The sequence below is a fragment of the Cebus imitator genome, unplaced genomic scaffold (assembly GCF_001604975.1).
Source record: "Cebus imitator isolate Cc_AM_T3 unplaced genomic scaffold, Cebus_imitator-1.0 Scaffold273, whole genome shotgun sequence".
NCBI classification, from domain to species: domain Eukaryota; kingdom Metazoa; phylum Chordata; class Mammalia; order Primates; family Cebidae; genus Cebus; species Cebus imitator.
In genome coordinates, this window is record NW_016107588.1 from 1172264 (window position 1) to 1187193 (window position 14930).

The window sequence follows — 14930 nt, forward strand, 5'->3', positions numbered from 1 at the left end:
GCTGGAATCACCTGGGAGATCATCCAGCATGAAGATCTCCAACCACCCCCACCTGAAGGAAGCCTGAGATGGTCACCTGCTCATCCATATGGGTCCTATTCAATCCTATGGATTTCTCCAACAATCTTTAAATACTCTCTCCTCCAGGCAGGCAACCATGATTTGCAAGAGGCTCTGAGGATTCAGGCATTCCTGAAGGGTCACATGTAATTCCCATCTCAAACTTTCCTTTGTACCATTGACAATTTCAACAGGATTACCCCCTTTCACATCACTGGACCCCCATGGTACATGTCCCGGTTTTCCTAAAGGGAGCACCCTACGGTGGCCCAGAATCAATTATTGATGACATCGCTCTATCTTAACTCCTACCTAGGCAGTGAAGAGAAGATGAGGCCATTCCCAGAAGCAATGTGGACAGCAACAAGGATGGCCATGTCACCCATGAGCATATGTGACACCCTGTGGCAGGCCCTGATGCAGCCTGGTATGCCTTGGTGACTTGGCTACTCTTCCCACCCCACTCACTCCTCTGTCTAGGCCTGAAGCCAGCCCCTAACTCCTCTGCCTCCACCCTCCTGTGAAGGCCCAGAGCTCTGGCAAAGGTCTCCTTGCCTGCCTGGAGTGCTCATGACAGCTGTGGCCAGAGCCTGAGCAGAGGGTTGGCCCCGAGAGCCTGGTCCTCTTTCTGGCCCCCGTATAGCATTGTCCTCCAGGCTGCTCATCAGAAGCACCCAAAGCACCACTGGCCTCTTAACCTAGCACATCTAGAGTAAGGCAGGGGACCCAGCACAGCAGAGCTCACAGGCTAGCCTTGGAAGCAGCAGGCTGCCTTGGGTCCTGTGGGATTAATCTGGGCTTCTACATAAGTGTGTGCTTTATAGACTGTTAGCAGACAGTGATTATTTGTTGCTGACTTTGAAAGCCATGTCATAACCCATTTAGCTAACTTGGGCAGTCTATTCATTGATCCGTACAGTGTAGGCGTGGAGCTCAGGGTGTTCCCAGGCCCTGAGGAGAACTGCAGGGGAGGGCCCAGCATACAGGGCCAACTCTCACTGCGCCTGTCCTGAAGCCAGTGGTAATTATTGTCAATTCAATTCAACACACATTTCCCAGCAGGTCCCCAGTGAGAGGCCCTGGACTGGTGCCACGGGGACACAAGGTGAAGCAGCAGCTCTGGCCTTGAGCTTGGTTTGCTGTGTCTGGTCTTGTATGCAACCTAGAGGCACGACCACTATTTCAGTCATCCTTCTCTCCACAGTCACCATGGCTGTCCTTGCCAGAACACCTGGGTGTCCTCATAAGCTGGAGAGCAGGCAGATCCAGTGGTCTGGGTGAAGAATATGGTGTTCACAAAGCCATGAGGAAGAAAGGTTGATCCCTAGGTTGAAAAGGGAACAGGATGGAGTTGTCTTTGTTTTTTTAAACAAAATAAAATACAACACCTAGAGAGGGTTTCAAAAATACACGCTCCTTTGACCAAGCCTTTAATCTCACTGCCAGGTGACAGGAAATACAGGAGGTAGACACATGTGTCTCTCTAGTAGCAGGAGAACACCATTCGTTCATTCATTCAGTCAGTCAGATACACTTAAATATTGACTGAGCATTTACTAAGCACTCAGATGCCAAGAACACATACAACCTTGAATGAGAAAAGACAGCCTCTGCCCTGGCAGAACTTACAGTCTAGTGGGAAAGATATACAAGCAGAGAATGGCAATATGGCCCAAGAGCTGCTGGGACAGAGGCACTCAGTGGACATAGGGAGGGAGGTCCCTCTCCTGGCCAAGGGTGACCCTGGGCAGCAGTAATCCCTACCTGCTCTACAGAGAGGGAGGCAGACATACAAATAAATGAGCTCAGAGGTTGGCAAGCTTGACTGTGCATCGATATCCCGTGGAGGGCTTGTTGAAATGCAGATTCCTGGGTCTCAGACCAGAGTTTCTGATTCAATAGGTCTGGGATGGGGCCAGAACAGTCATGTTTTTTTTTTGGGGGGGGGGGGCGGAGTTTCACTCTTGTTACCCAGGCTGGAGTGCAATGGCGCGATCTCGGCTCACCGCAACCTCCGCCTCCTGGGTTCAGGCAATTCTCCTGCCTCAGCCTCCCGAGTAGCTGGGATTACAGGCACGTGCCACCGTGCCCAGCTAATTTTTTGTATTTTTAGTAGAGACGGGGTTTCACCGTGTTGACCAGGATGGTCTCGATCTGTTGACCTCGTGATCCACCCGCCTCGGCCTCCCAAAGTGCTGGGATTACAGGCTTGAGCCACCGCGCCCGGCTGAACAGTCATGTTTCTTACAAGTCCCCATGTGATGCTGCTGCTGCTGCTGGTCCGGGAAACACACCTCATCAGCTCCTCAAACTGCCAGGCCCTGGGACAGATATCTGCACAGGAAGGGAAGTACCCCGAGGGGAAGGAGAACACCAGGCTTGGGGAAGTAACAGGCTCAGCTGGGAAAGGCTCACATCTATAGAAAAGCAACTGTATCAGCTTCCTATCACTGTTTGAACAAACCACTACAAACTTAGTGGTTTTAAATCATGCACATACATTGTCTTATAGCTCTGGAGGTCGGAAGTCTGAAATGTGTTTCACTGGGCTAAAGTGAAGGTGTTAGTTAGCTGGGCTGTGTTTCTTCTGAAGGCTCCAGGGAAGAATCTTTGTCTTTCCGGCTTGTAGAAACCACCTGCATTCTTTGGTTCGTGGCTGTATCACTTTGAACTCTGCTTGCCTGGTGTCATCACATCTTCTCTCTGACCCTCCTGCCTCCTTCTTTCCCTCCTGCCTCCCTCTTCCCTATTTAAGACCACTGTGGGCAGAGCACGATGGCTCACACCTGGAATCCCACTGCTTAGGGAGGCCGAGGTAGGCAAATCACGAGGTCAGGAGCTGAAGATCAGCCTGACTAATATGGTGAAACCCCCATCTCTACTAAAAATACAAAAATTAGCCAGACTTGGGGGTGGGCACCTGTAGTCCCAGCTACTCGGGAGGCTGAGGCCAGAGAATCCCTTGAACCCAGGAGGTAGAGGTTGCAGTGAGCCAAGATCACACCACTGCACTCCAGCCTGGCAAAAGAGTGAGACTCAAAAGAAAAAAGAAAAAAAAAAAAACAAACAACAAGAAACCATTGTGATTAGTGTGGTCCTGCCTGGATAACACAGCACACTCTCCTCTCGTCAACATCTTTAACTTCATCACGTCTGCACAATGCTTTTTGTCATGTAAGATCCCAGACATATTCACAGGTTCTGGGGATTGGGACATGGACATCTTTTAGGAGACAGTATTCAGCTGTCCATAGCAACTGAAGTTAGCACCAAAGAGTAATAGCACCTAATCTCAATGGGGCACCTACTATGGGGGGAGCACTTCCCTGAGGGTGCCACATCTACCATCCCTGATTTTCACTGCAGTCCCATCCATAGTAGAACTTAGGGGCACTCAGTTTTATGGCCAAGGAACCAGACTTAGGGAGGTGAAGTGGCTTGCCCAAGGTCACATTGCTAGTAAGTGATGGAGCTGGGATTGGAGTCCAGTCTCTCTGACCCCAGAGCCCATGTTTTGGCCATTGGTCTGGACTCTACTGCTTGGGTAGGGCAGCTCAGGTTGGTAAGAAACTGAAATCTCCAAGACAAGTCCTTCTGGGCTTTCTTCTCTCCCTGCTTCCCCACCTTCCCCCAGACCCCAGTCTCCATATGCAACACTTGGCTCCTTGCCCCTGAGTCTCCTTTCTGCCAGGTGGCCCACTACTGAACTTCCTATTGCCCTCAGTTCTTGTGACTCAGAGGCCTTCCTCTCTGCCCAGCTTCCAGGTATCCTCAGCAGGGAGGAGAAAAGACTCCAAAACCAGCAAGGGCTCCTGGGGGACTGGTCCCTGTTCTTTTGCTTCAGGGAAAGGGACAGAGTCATGAGGATGGGGACTTCTGCTTCACTTCCACCTTCCCAGTCAACTCCAGCTAGTAACGTCTGGATGGGGGAAGGATGGTTAACTAGTCTGCTAGCCTGTTGGTTTTCTGGTTGGAGCTTTAGGAGTGGAGCTGTCAGCCTCCTACCCGCTTCTAGTTGTGCGAGCTTGGAGAAGTTATGTAACTTCTCTGTGCCTCAGATTCCCCATCTGTAAAATGGGAATGATAATAGAAGTCACCAAAGAAATAACAGCTACAGGCTGGGCGCGGTGGCTCACGCCTGTAATCCCAGAACTTTGCAAGGCCGAGGCTGGCGGATCATCTGAGGTTAGGAGTTCGAGACCAGCCTGGCCAACTTGTTGAAAGCCCGTCTCTACTAAAATACAAAAATTAGCTGTGTGTGGTGGCAGATGCCTGCAATCTCAGCTACTGGGGAGGCTAAGGCAGAGAATCACTTGAATCTGGGAAGTGGAAGTTGCAGTGAGCTGAAATCGCACCAGGGTACTCCAGCCTGGGCAATGAGTGAGACCCTGTCTTAAAAAAAAAAAAATTAAATTAAATTTTAAAAACACCTGTTATCCAGGCTCAGTGGCTCATGCCTGCAATCCCAGCACTTTGGGATGCCAAGGCGGGCAGATCACAAGGTCAGGAGTTCAAGACCAGCCTGACCAATATAGTGAAACTCAGTCTCTACTAAAAATAAAAATAAAAAAATTATCCAGGCATGGTGGCAGGCACCTGTAGTCCCAGCTACTTGGGAGGCTGAAACAGGAGAATCACATGAACTCGGGGGGCAGAAGTTGCAGTGAGCTGAGATCATGCCACTGCACTCCAGCCTGGGTGACAGTGAGACTCCATCTCAAAAACAAAACATAACAACAACAACAACAACAACAACAAAAAACACACGTTAACTGCTCAGTACATTAATGAGTACATTGTGAGAAACTGGTAACTGAGAACCATTGCTCTGATTAGGACTCTACCAGTAGCCTCCGCCATGGCTGCTAGGCTGCACAGCAGGCTGGCTCCAACACCTCTTAGAAGATTCTGGCTGTCATAGCTTTTGACCCTGCCTCAGTGACCCCCTTTTACCCGGAAAGGAGCTGAGAAAACAGCCCAAGGCCCCACTTCTACCTCCATCACCACCCCCAAAGCTGTTTGGCTTGTCACCTAGGCTCCCTTCTTCCCCTTTCCCTGGTTCGAAGCTGGCCGGCTTCACGGAGCTAAAGGGAAGAGCCCCTGGGGTACACAAGCCAGTGTGAGAGAGTGTGTGTGTGTGTGTGTGTGTGTGTGTTTGTTCAGGGTGACCAGAAATTGGCCAGTGGGGAGGTGCTGTCCCAGCTGGACCCAGGCTTGTTTTGAACTCCTGTGGTCAAGCGACCCTCCCACTGACCTTGGCTTCAAAAAGGGGTGATATTACAGGCAGGAGCCACCACAACCAGCCTGCCTTCCTCCATCCCAAGCAACACTGGACAACCCATGGAGGAATGAAGTGGGAAGTGAGTCCCTTACCTCCTGTCAGCTATGTTGATGAGAGAATTTCAGGGACCTGAATTTTCTCCATTAGGCTCAATTCTTCGACCTGAGACTTTAGCACCTGTTAAGGGGCAAGTGTCCCTGGGAAGGGTAATCAGTTCATCCTTTATACTCACCTGTGATCTTGAAACCTGAGTGGGAGGTAGGGGCACAGCCAGAAGCTCTGTTACAGGAAAACCAGGTCTCCACCTGGGGAAGAGTCAGCTTAGTCTTCTCATGTGTGAAAAGCAGATGCTGTTCTCTCAGAACCCCCCCTGGTCCCAGGAGAGTATTCTGGGATCATGAAAGAGGGACTACATTCGGGCACTCATGCCCCTGATGTGTCATTTACCAGCTTAACCCACTAGGTATTCCTCAAGGGCAGAGCCTAGTCCTTGCTCTTCTAGCTGTTGTGAGAAATTACCACACATTTAGTGCCAAAAAATGACAGAAATTTATTCTCTCCTAGTTCTGGAGGCAGAAGTCCAAAATCAAAGTGTTGGAGGGCCACACTTCCTCTGGAGCCTTTAGGGGTGACTCCTTCCTGCCTCTCCCAGCTTTGGTGGCTCTTTGCATTCCTTGGCTTGTGGCCACATCACTCCCATCTCTGCCTCCACCTTCATATGGCCCTCTCCTCTGTGTGTGTATGTGTCATCAAATCTCCCTGTTATGGGGATACATGTGTTTGCATCTAGGGCCCACTTAGATAATCCAAGACAATCTCCCCATACCAAGGTCTTTAATTTAACCACATTCCCAACGACCTTTTTGTTACACAAACTAGCATTCACGGGATTCTGGGATTAGAAGCCATTATTAGCCACTCCACAGCCCTCAAGTACCTAGCCTGGGGCCCAGCTCACAAAAGGTATTCCAGAAGATGTTTGTAGGCTGGCCAAATGAATTGAATGAATCGTAGTTTGGACTTTAAACTCTAAACCCAGTAGCCTCCATGTGGATTCTAGGCCACCAAGAAAGGGTTTGTTTTGGAGTTAGTCGTCTGCTTGTTCCTGTATTGGGGGAAGAAGATGTTACAGTCAGTTCTGTACTGCAGGGGTAGAGACAAATTAATTTCAAGGTCAAGAGTACTGGACTAGCTGGGCCTCAGTGCAAGTCCATTGCTGTCTCTGGACCTCCATGTCTGTAGAGATAAAATCACATTCAGCTGGGCGCGGTGGCTCATGCCTATAATCCCAGCACTTTGGGAGGCCAAAGCAGGAGGATCACCTGAGGTCGGGAGTTCAAGACCAGACTGACCAACATGAAAAAACCTGGTCTCTACTAAATACAAAATTAGCTGGGTGTGGTGGCGCATGCCCGTAATCCCAGCTACTTGGGAAGCTGAGGCAGGAGAATCACTTGAACCCAAGAGGCAGAGGTAGTGGTGAGCTGAGATCATCCCATTGCACTCGAGCCTGGACAACAAAAGTGAAACTTCATCTCAAAAAAAAGAAAATTCAGATTCATAATCCCTGCCCTGCCTGCCTCCAGGTACTAGGGCAATGACAGCGTGAAGGAGGGATGTCTAATGTTGTACAAGTGCCAAGCATTACTAGAAACATTACTATAGAGCTTAAAAGGAGGGAGGGGGTTGAGTGCAGTGCCTCATGCCTGTAATCCCAGAAATTTGGGAGGCCAAAGTGGGAGGATCACGTGAACCCAGGAGTTCGAGACCAGCCTGGGCAACATGGTGAGACCTCGTCTCTACCAAAAAAGATACAAAAATTAACTGGGCATGGTGGTGTGCACCTGTAGTCCCAGCTACTCAGGAAGCTGAGTTGAGAGGATCACTTGAGCCCTGGAGGTAGAGGTTACAGTGAACCTAGATCATGTCTCTGCACTCCAGTTTGGGTGACAGAGTGAGACCCTGTCTCAAAAAAAAAAAAAGAGGGGAGAGGAGAGAGGGCAGTGTTCAACTCAAGGAATCACATCTCTAATGGTGGAATTTTGGTTTGTAGGAGAACTGCAGGAGTCTTTCAAGCCCTGTGAGCTCCTCTAGCCATCAGTAAAGTGGCCCCAGCACTTCAGGAATGGCCCCTCAGAGCTCTCCTGCCACCCTGAATAGAGGGGCCAGAGTGGGGGTCTTCCTTGAACACACAGCCACAGCTCTGACGTGTTGCTGGCCTTCCCTCTGCTTCCCCGCAGCATGTGAGCTGAAGCATGGAAGGCCATGCCACTCCCTCTTGGCATAGACATGAGGAGGCACTGCCCATGGACTCCTTCCTCAGGGGCTGAGCTCACGTGGGGTGCAGTGGCCCTGAGGAAGAAGAAATGCAGCAGCGACGTCAGATAGTTTGTAAAATGATTGAGATTGGCTCTTTGGCCTCTCCTGAAATTCCTGGGTTTTTCTTTTTTTTTGATACAGGATCTCCCTTTGTCCCCCAGGCTGGAGTGCAGTGGTGCGAACGTAGCTCAGTGCAGCCTCAAGCTCCTAACATCAGGTGATCCTGCCACCTCAGCTTCCCGAGCAGCTGTGACTACAGGCATGCACCACCATGCCCGGTAATTATTTTTTCATTTTTTTTTTGTAGAAACAGGGTTTTCCCATGTTGCCCAGGCTGGTCTCCTGAGCTCAAGCAATCTTCTGCCTCAACCTCCAGAAGTGCTGGGATCACAGGCATGAACCACTGCACCCAGCCCCAGAATTTCTGTTTTCTTTGTTTTTCCCACCTTGCTCTCTCCTATGGAGAACCAGATGGCCTGACAAATCCAGGCTGGCCTTCTACCCACCCTTGGGTTGAGCTCTGGCCTCTGGCCTTGCCAGGACCTGTTCCTGTTTGCCCTTAGGGTCCTCATCTTCCAGCCTGCTCCCGGGACTTCTCTGTGAGTTTCAATACCTGTGTCCTTTCTGCAAACAAGGGAAGAATAGAGCACAGTGGTGTTGGTGCACAGTTGTGCTGTGTGAACTTCACAAAGATCAGGCAGTGTTTCACCTGCTGGCGTCCTCCCATTGGGCACAGAATGGAGCATGCCTGCAGCAGCACAAGTGATGCTAAAAGCATTGGGCAGAGACAGGCTTCCCTTTCCACCTGCTTCTAGCAGTTTTCCCATGGAGAGAGCATTGTCTCAGGAATGACTTGGCTTTACCGGTGCCAGGGGCTATTCCCCAGTTGCCCTTGGGTCCTGCAGATTTCCTTTGTGTGCAATCACCAGAAGCAAGTGGGGTCGATGTGAGGAGGGAGCACTGACTTCAGGGTGTCCAGACTGCCAAGCCTCCAGAGGTCATTTGGTTCAAGGTCCCAGAAGCAGCCAGGTACAAGAGATGGGAACCCCTGAGGGCAGGCAGGCTGGAAAAGATGCCGAAGAGTGAGAAAGCAGGGATATGTTAGGATAAAAAAGTCTCCTGTGGAGGGGCTGGGGCCAAGCCTTCTAGTCTCCACTCTACCACTGGCCAGCCTGCGACCTTGGGCAAGTCAATTCCCCTCGGCTGGCCCTTACTTTCCCCATCTGAACACAAAGGGTTAGGATTTAACTCATTTGTTTATTCACTTTTTGGCCAAATAGGTGTTAAGCACTTGCTATATTTCAGGTCTATGTCAGGCACCGGGGATGCAGAAAGAAACTGGACCAAGCCCCAGGACCGGAAGAGCAGGATGGAGGGGCAGAGAATAGAGGGGAGCAGAGGAAAGTAAGCCTGGATTGTGCGGCCAGGAGACAAGGTTGCAGCATGACACGAAGACTGGAGCTAGACTCTGAAGGAAGAGTGTAGAAGGACAAATGGGAATGAATGCTGGCTTTTATTTTTAGTGGTAAAATACACATAATGTGAAATTTAGCATTTTAAGGCCAGGCGCAGTGGCTCACGTCTGTAATCCCAGGACTTTGGGAGACCAAGACGGGTGGATCACCTGAGGTGGGGAGTTCAAGACCAGCCTGACCAATATGGAGAAACCCTGTCTCTACTAAAAACACAAAATTAGCTGGGCGTGGTGGTGCATGCCTGTCATCCCAGCTACTCGGGAGGCTGAGACAGGAGAATTGCTTGAACCCAAGAGGCAGAGGTTGTGGTGAGTGGAAATCCGACCATTGCCCCCCAGCCTAGGCAACAAGAGCAAAACTCTGTCTCAAAAATAAATAATTAAATAAATAAATAAAAAGTGTAAAATTCGATGACATTTAGTACAGTTACAATGTTGTGCAACCATCACCTCTATCTAGTTCCAGAACTTTTCCATTATCCCAAAAAGAGACCCTGTACTCATTAAGCAGTCACTCTCCATTCTCACGCTTCCAGTCCCTGGCACCCATTCATCTACTTTTTGTCTCTATGGATTTCTCATTCTGTACATTTCATAGAAATGGAATCAGACCGTATTTGTCCTTTCGTGTGGCTTCTTTCACTTAGTGTAATGTTTTCAAGGCCTATCCAAGTTGGAGCATGAGTTGGCACCTCATTCTTCTCTTTTTTTGAGACAGGGTCTTGCTCTGCTACCTAAGCTGGAGTGCAGTGGCATGATCATGGCTCATTGCAGCCTCAAATTCTTGGGCTAGAGTGATCCTCCCACCTCAGCCTCCTGAGTAGCTGGGACTACAGGCACACACCACTATGCCCAGCTAATTTCATTTTATTTATTATTTTTAAAAATGTTTTTGTAAGGCCGGACACAGTGGCTCACCTCTGTAATCCTAACACTTTGGGAGGCCGAGGCAGGCAGATCATCTGAGGTCAGGAGTTCAAGTTCAGCCCAGCCAACATGGTGAAACACTGTCTCTACTAAAAATACAAAGAAAATTACCTGGGCATGGTGGTGCATGCCTGTAATCCCAGCTACTCAAGAGGCTGAGGTAGGAGATTTGAACCCACGAGGCAGAGGTTGTGAGCTGGGATCGTGCCATTGCATTCCAGCCTGGACAACAAAAGTGAAACTCCATCTCAAAAAAAAAGTTTTTGTAGAGATGGGGTCTCACTAGGTTGTTCAGGATGATCTCAAGCTCCTGGACTTGAGTGATCCTCCTGCCTTGGCCTCCCAAAGCACTGAGTTTACAAGCAGCCACTGCACCTGGCCTTCATTCTTCTTGTGGCTGAATAATGTTCCATTGTATGGCTAGGCTACCTTTTGTTTATTCATTTACCTGTTGATGGACATTTGCATTTTTTCCACCTTTTGGCTATTGTGAATAATGCTGAATGAAATTTGTGTGCAATTCCTGTTTGAGTATACAACTCCTGAGTCCCTGTTTTCAGTTCTTTTGGGTATATATTCTGGAATGGAATTGCTGGGACATATCGTAATTCTATGTTCAACCTTTTGAGGAACCAAACTGTTTTCCACAGCAGCTGCACCATTTTACGTTCCCACCGGCAGTGTCTGAGAGTTCCGATGTCCCCACACCCTCCCCATCATTTGGTATTTGGATGTCAACTCGTGAGAGATAGGTTAAGGAGGATGAATCTGAATGAGACCAGCAGAAGCAGCAGCCAGGGAGAGAGGAGGAAAATCTGGAAGCCAAGGAGACAGCAAGCAGTCAGCAGCATGAGCTGCTAGCAGGATGACTGGTCAGAGGGCTGGGTCTGTGACAGGGGGCAAGGGCGGGGCCTGGCCAGGCACTTGAGGCCTGGGGGGAGATGAGGGTATGGCAAGATGTGGACATGTAGCCAGCTGGGAGTGGGTAGAGTTGGTGTGTGGCAGTAGCTGGGGTGGTGGGGGGGTGGGGTGGACACGTGTGGGAACCTGGGGTTCAAGGTAGGGCTTTTGGCAGCGCTGAAGGACTTGCTGGCTGGGGAAGGCCAATGCTCTCCTCTCTGCCTGGGGCTGGAGCATATGCCAAAGGCCAGAGGTCCAGTTGAGCTGGCAGCTTTTTGTAAGAGAGACTGGTCAGAGCCAGCCCCCAGGAAGTCTGGTAAGAGCAACACTGGGGCAGCCGGAGCTGGGGCTTGGGGAAATAGGAATGCTGGAGCGGTGCCAGCACCATCTCCACTGTGGAAATGAGGGGTTGGTTCACTGCAGTGCCCTGTCGGCAGGGCCTCTGAAAACCCCAGTGCTCAGTTGCATGCCTGGCTAATTGTGAGGACTCAATAAATGCATTTGGCTGAATGAATGAAAGCCTGTGAGGAACATGTGAGGTCATGTGTAAGATCCTGTGAGCTCAGGGACAGGTGGTGTTGGCAGCTGCAGATGCCATGGAAAGCCAGGGCAGCCTAAAAGCTGAGAGGCAGGCAGGCCAAAGGGCTTAAGGGTCACTCCCGGCCATGTTCTCCTGCCCCTTTTCCTTGGGCCATTCCCCTATATTTGATAAAGAGGCCCTGGAAAGCCCCACAGTGAGGGTAAAGTCCCGAAGCAGCCCTTTGACAGTGGCCAAGCACCGAGGCCTGAGCCCAGCTGGCAGGGCCTATGTCTGACTCCACTCAGTGGCCCCACGGCCAGTGGGGCTTGGTGCAGTTGGCACCACTTGGTGCCCAGTGGCCCAGTGAGTAGTGGAAGGTCTGATTGGCATGGTGGGCCACCCACGGCACTGGGGTCTCTGGATGTCCTGCCAATCTCCCCAGCCTGGCTGATGTTTTGCTGAAAACTGGAGAGGCTGGACTTCCAGAACTGAAAGGTAAGAGGGAGAATGCAAGGTGGGGTGGAAAGGCTGGGTGCCACGGCCCATGCCTGTAATCCCAGTGCTTTGAGAAGCTGAGATGGGAGGATTACTGGAGGCTAAGATTTGGAGATCAGCCTGGGCAACGTAGTGAGACCTCATCTCTACAATATATGTATATGTGTATATATATATATATATATATATATATATATACACACATATTAGCCAGGCACGGTAGTGTGTGCCTGTAGTCTCCGCTTCTTGGGAGGCTGAGCCAGGAGGATCACTGGAGCCCAGGAGTTCAAGGATGCAGTGAAATGTGATGGGGGCACTGTACTCCAGCCTGGGTGACACAGTGAGACCCTGTCTCTAAATAAATAAATAGTAAAGCTAGTCTCAAGAAAACACAAAAACAGACAAATATAATAAGTTTTTTAAAAAGAAAATTATTTATTGGTAGACTATGAAGTTTCATAATGATCATTTATAATGGATATATTGATAAGTGTTACTGGGTAGGGGTAAAGAGGGGGCTGGTGGTGTCAGAACCCTCCCACTATACTGCTTCTTTTTCAGAAAGCATATCATCCTTTCCAAAGCCCTTCCTTTGTACTCTCCCAGTCCACAGGAGCCCCTAGGGCCACAGCTCCCTGCTCCCCATGCACTAAGTCAGCCCCCAGTACCTGCTGTGGCTGGGGCACTAGAGGCTCTTCTGCTTCACCCACTGCCTCCCTGCAGGGTCCCTCTTGGAGGAGCCACCTCTGGCTATTCCCTCGCCAAGGCTATTCCGCATTCCCTCCCCTGTGTCCACTTCCCCTCCCTCTTCCCCTCCCTCTCACTTTCCCTTCCCACTCCACACCACCTTAACCTCTGTTCGCCGCCTTCCCTTTCTATTTCCTTGCACCACCACCCCCTCACCCCCCTTCCCTCCTTTCTCTCCAATCTCCCACTCCCCTCTCTATTTCCCTTCCTCGCCAGCCATTCTCCTCTCTTGGAGGGGCCCTGCCCCTAGCTGAGCTGCATAGCATAGGGGTTGCTTCCCCTGGCTTTAGCCTCTCCACTCTCCTTCCGCATTCTTCACTGCCAGCCCAGAAAATATGCTATCTCCTTTGCCAGGTGGAAGAGGAAGCCAGGATCAAGTCCCCTTCCCCTCCTGCCCTCCTACCCTCCTGCCCTCCTGCCTGGGGGGTGGGGAGAGGCATTGGGTCCCAAATGTGGGGCTAGTGGGCACGAGGAGGAACCCCCTGCCCTGGCTCCAGAAAGCCTACTGCCAGTGTGAGTGACAGAGCCAAGCAGGGATAGAATCTCTTGGGGTGTTGGGGGATCTGTCTATGCCCCCACATCCACCACTCCATGCTCCCTTCACCTGTCCTGCTCAGAGTGCCCAAAAAGGAAGGAATGAGGGATGGCAGGGCTGTATGTCAGGTGGATGCCTTCCAGGTACTTCTTGGCTTCTTTCTGCTGGACAAGCTGTGATAAAAATGGTGATGGTGGGAAATACTACAGGGCGACTGTCAAGGGCGCCCCTCCACCATTTCAAAGTAAGTCCTCAAGATGTGGAGGGCCATGTTTGTGTCCCTTAGGAGAACTAGGATGAGGAGTGTGAAGAGAAAAGAGCGCTGATACCAGACAGTCTGGCCTCGGCCTTTATTTGTTTATTTATTTACTGATGGAGTCTCCCTATGTTGCCCAGTCTGGTCTCAAGTTCCAGGGCTCAAGGAATCCTCCCACTTCAGCCTCCAAAAGTGTTGGATTACAGATGTGAGCCACCATACCTGACCTAGGCCACAACTTAATTGTGTGACCTTGGTCAAGTAACTGATTCTCTTTGGGTCTCATATTTAACCTCTGTCAAAGAGTTTGGCCTTTGTGGCCTCAGGGTTGCCTTTTAGCACTGGCATTGAATGATTACAAGTGACTTCCCTATCTTCCTCAGATTTCCTGGTGCTGCTTGGCCAGCTGACAAGCAGCCATACTTTCTATTTCTTCAGAGCCTCAGCAACATACTGGCATTCCCTGTGTACTCTAGAGTGGCTCTCCAAGTGTGCCTCTGGGCCACTAACATCAGTGTCACTGGGAGCTTATCAGTGGCACAGATCCTTGGGCCACACTCCAGACTTGCTGACTTAGCAACTCTGGGGGTGGCACCCAGGAATCTGGGTTTTAGTAAGCCCTCGGGGTGATTCTAGTGCACAGGAGAGTCTGAGAACTGCTGTGGTGAACTGTTTGTGTTGGTGCAGGGAGCAGAGGAGCAGTTAAGCCTGAAGTTTAGGCAATTGACCCATCCTGAGGGTTGACATTCAGTCAGCAGTTGCATGCATGCACAACACACACACACACACACACACACACACACACACACACACAGAGTAATACTCTGTTTGCACAATAGTCCCTGACCTATCCACCCTTCTGTTGTCAGCCTTGAATTAGATTTGTTATTGTATTTTATTTGTTTTAATTATGTGGAACACTTTGTGAACTTGTGCAGGGGCCATGCTAATCTCATCCATATAGTTCCAATTGTACTATATGCACAGCCAAAATGAACACTCAAATTAGATTTGATTACAGCAAAATTAAGCATTCCTTTCCGTGAAGGACAGCACAGATAGAATTAACAGACAGACAACAGATGGGGAGAATATATTTGCTGTTTAAAACCAACAAGAGATTAATGGATAAAATATACAAGAACATTCTGCAAAACAACAAGAAAAAGACCCAACAGGAAAATGAGCAAAGCATATGCATAGGCAATTCTCATGAGAAGAAACTGAAAAGGCTGGCAAGTAACTATGTGAAGAGATGCTCAAATCCCAGATTCATTAGTAATCAGAGAAATGCAAACGACAACAATGAGATAGGATACACACATGTCAGATTGGCAAAAATCAGCTGTATGATGCCAAGTGTTGGCTAGAATAAGCAGAAAGAGGAACCATTGTGTGCCGCTGCTGAGAGTCCCA

The 14930-nt window shown here is 50.0% G+C and overlaps 1 pseudogene; it reads right to left on the bottom strand.

Annotated features, from left to right (window-relative positions):
- Positions 1 to 14420: 14420 nt before the first annotated feature.
- LOC119467278 lies at positions 14421 to 14512 on the bottom strand (annotated as a pseudogene).
- Positions 14513 to 14930: the final 418 nt, after the last annotated feature.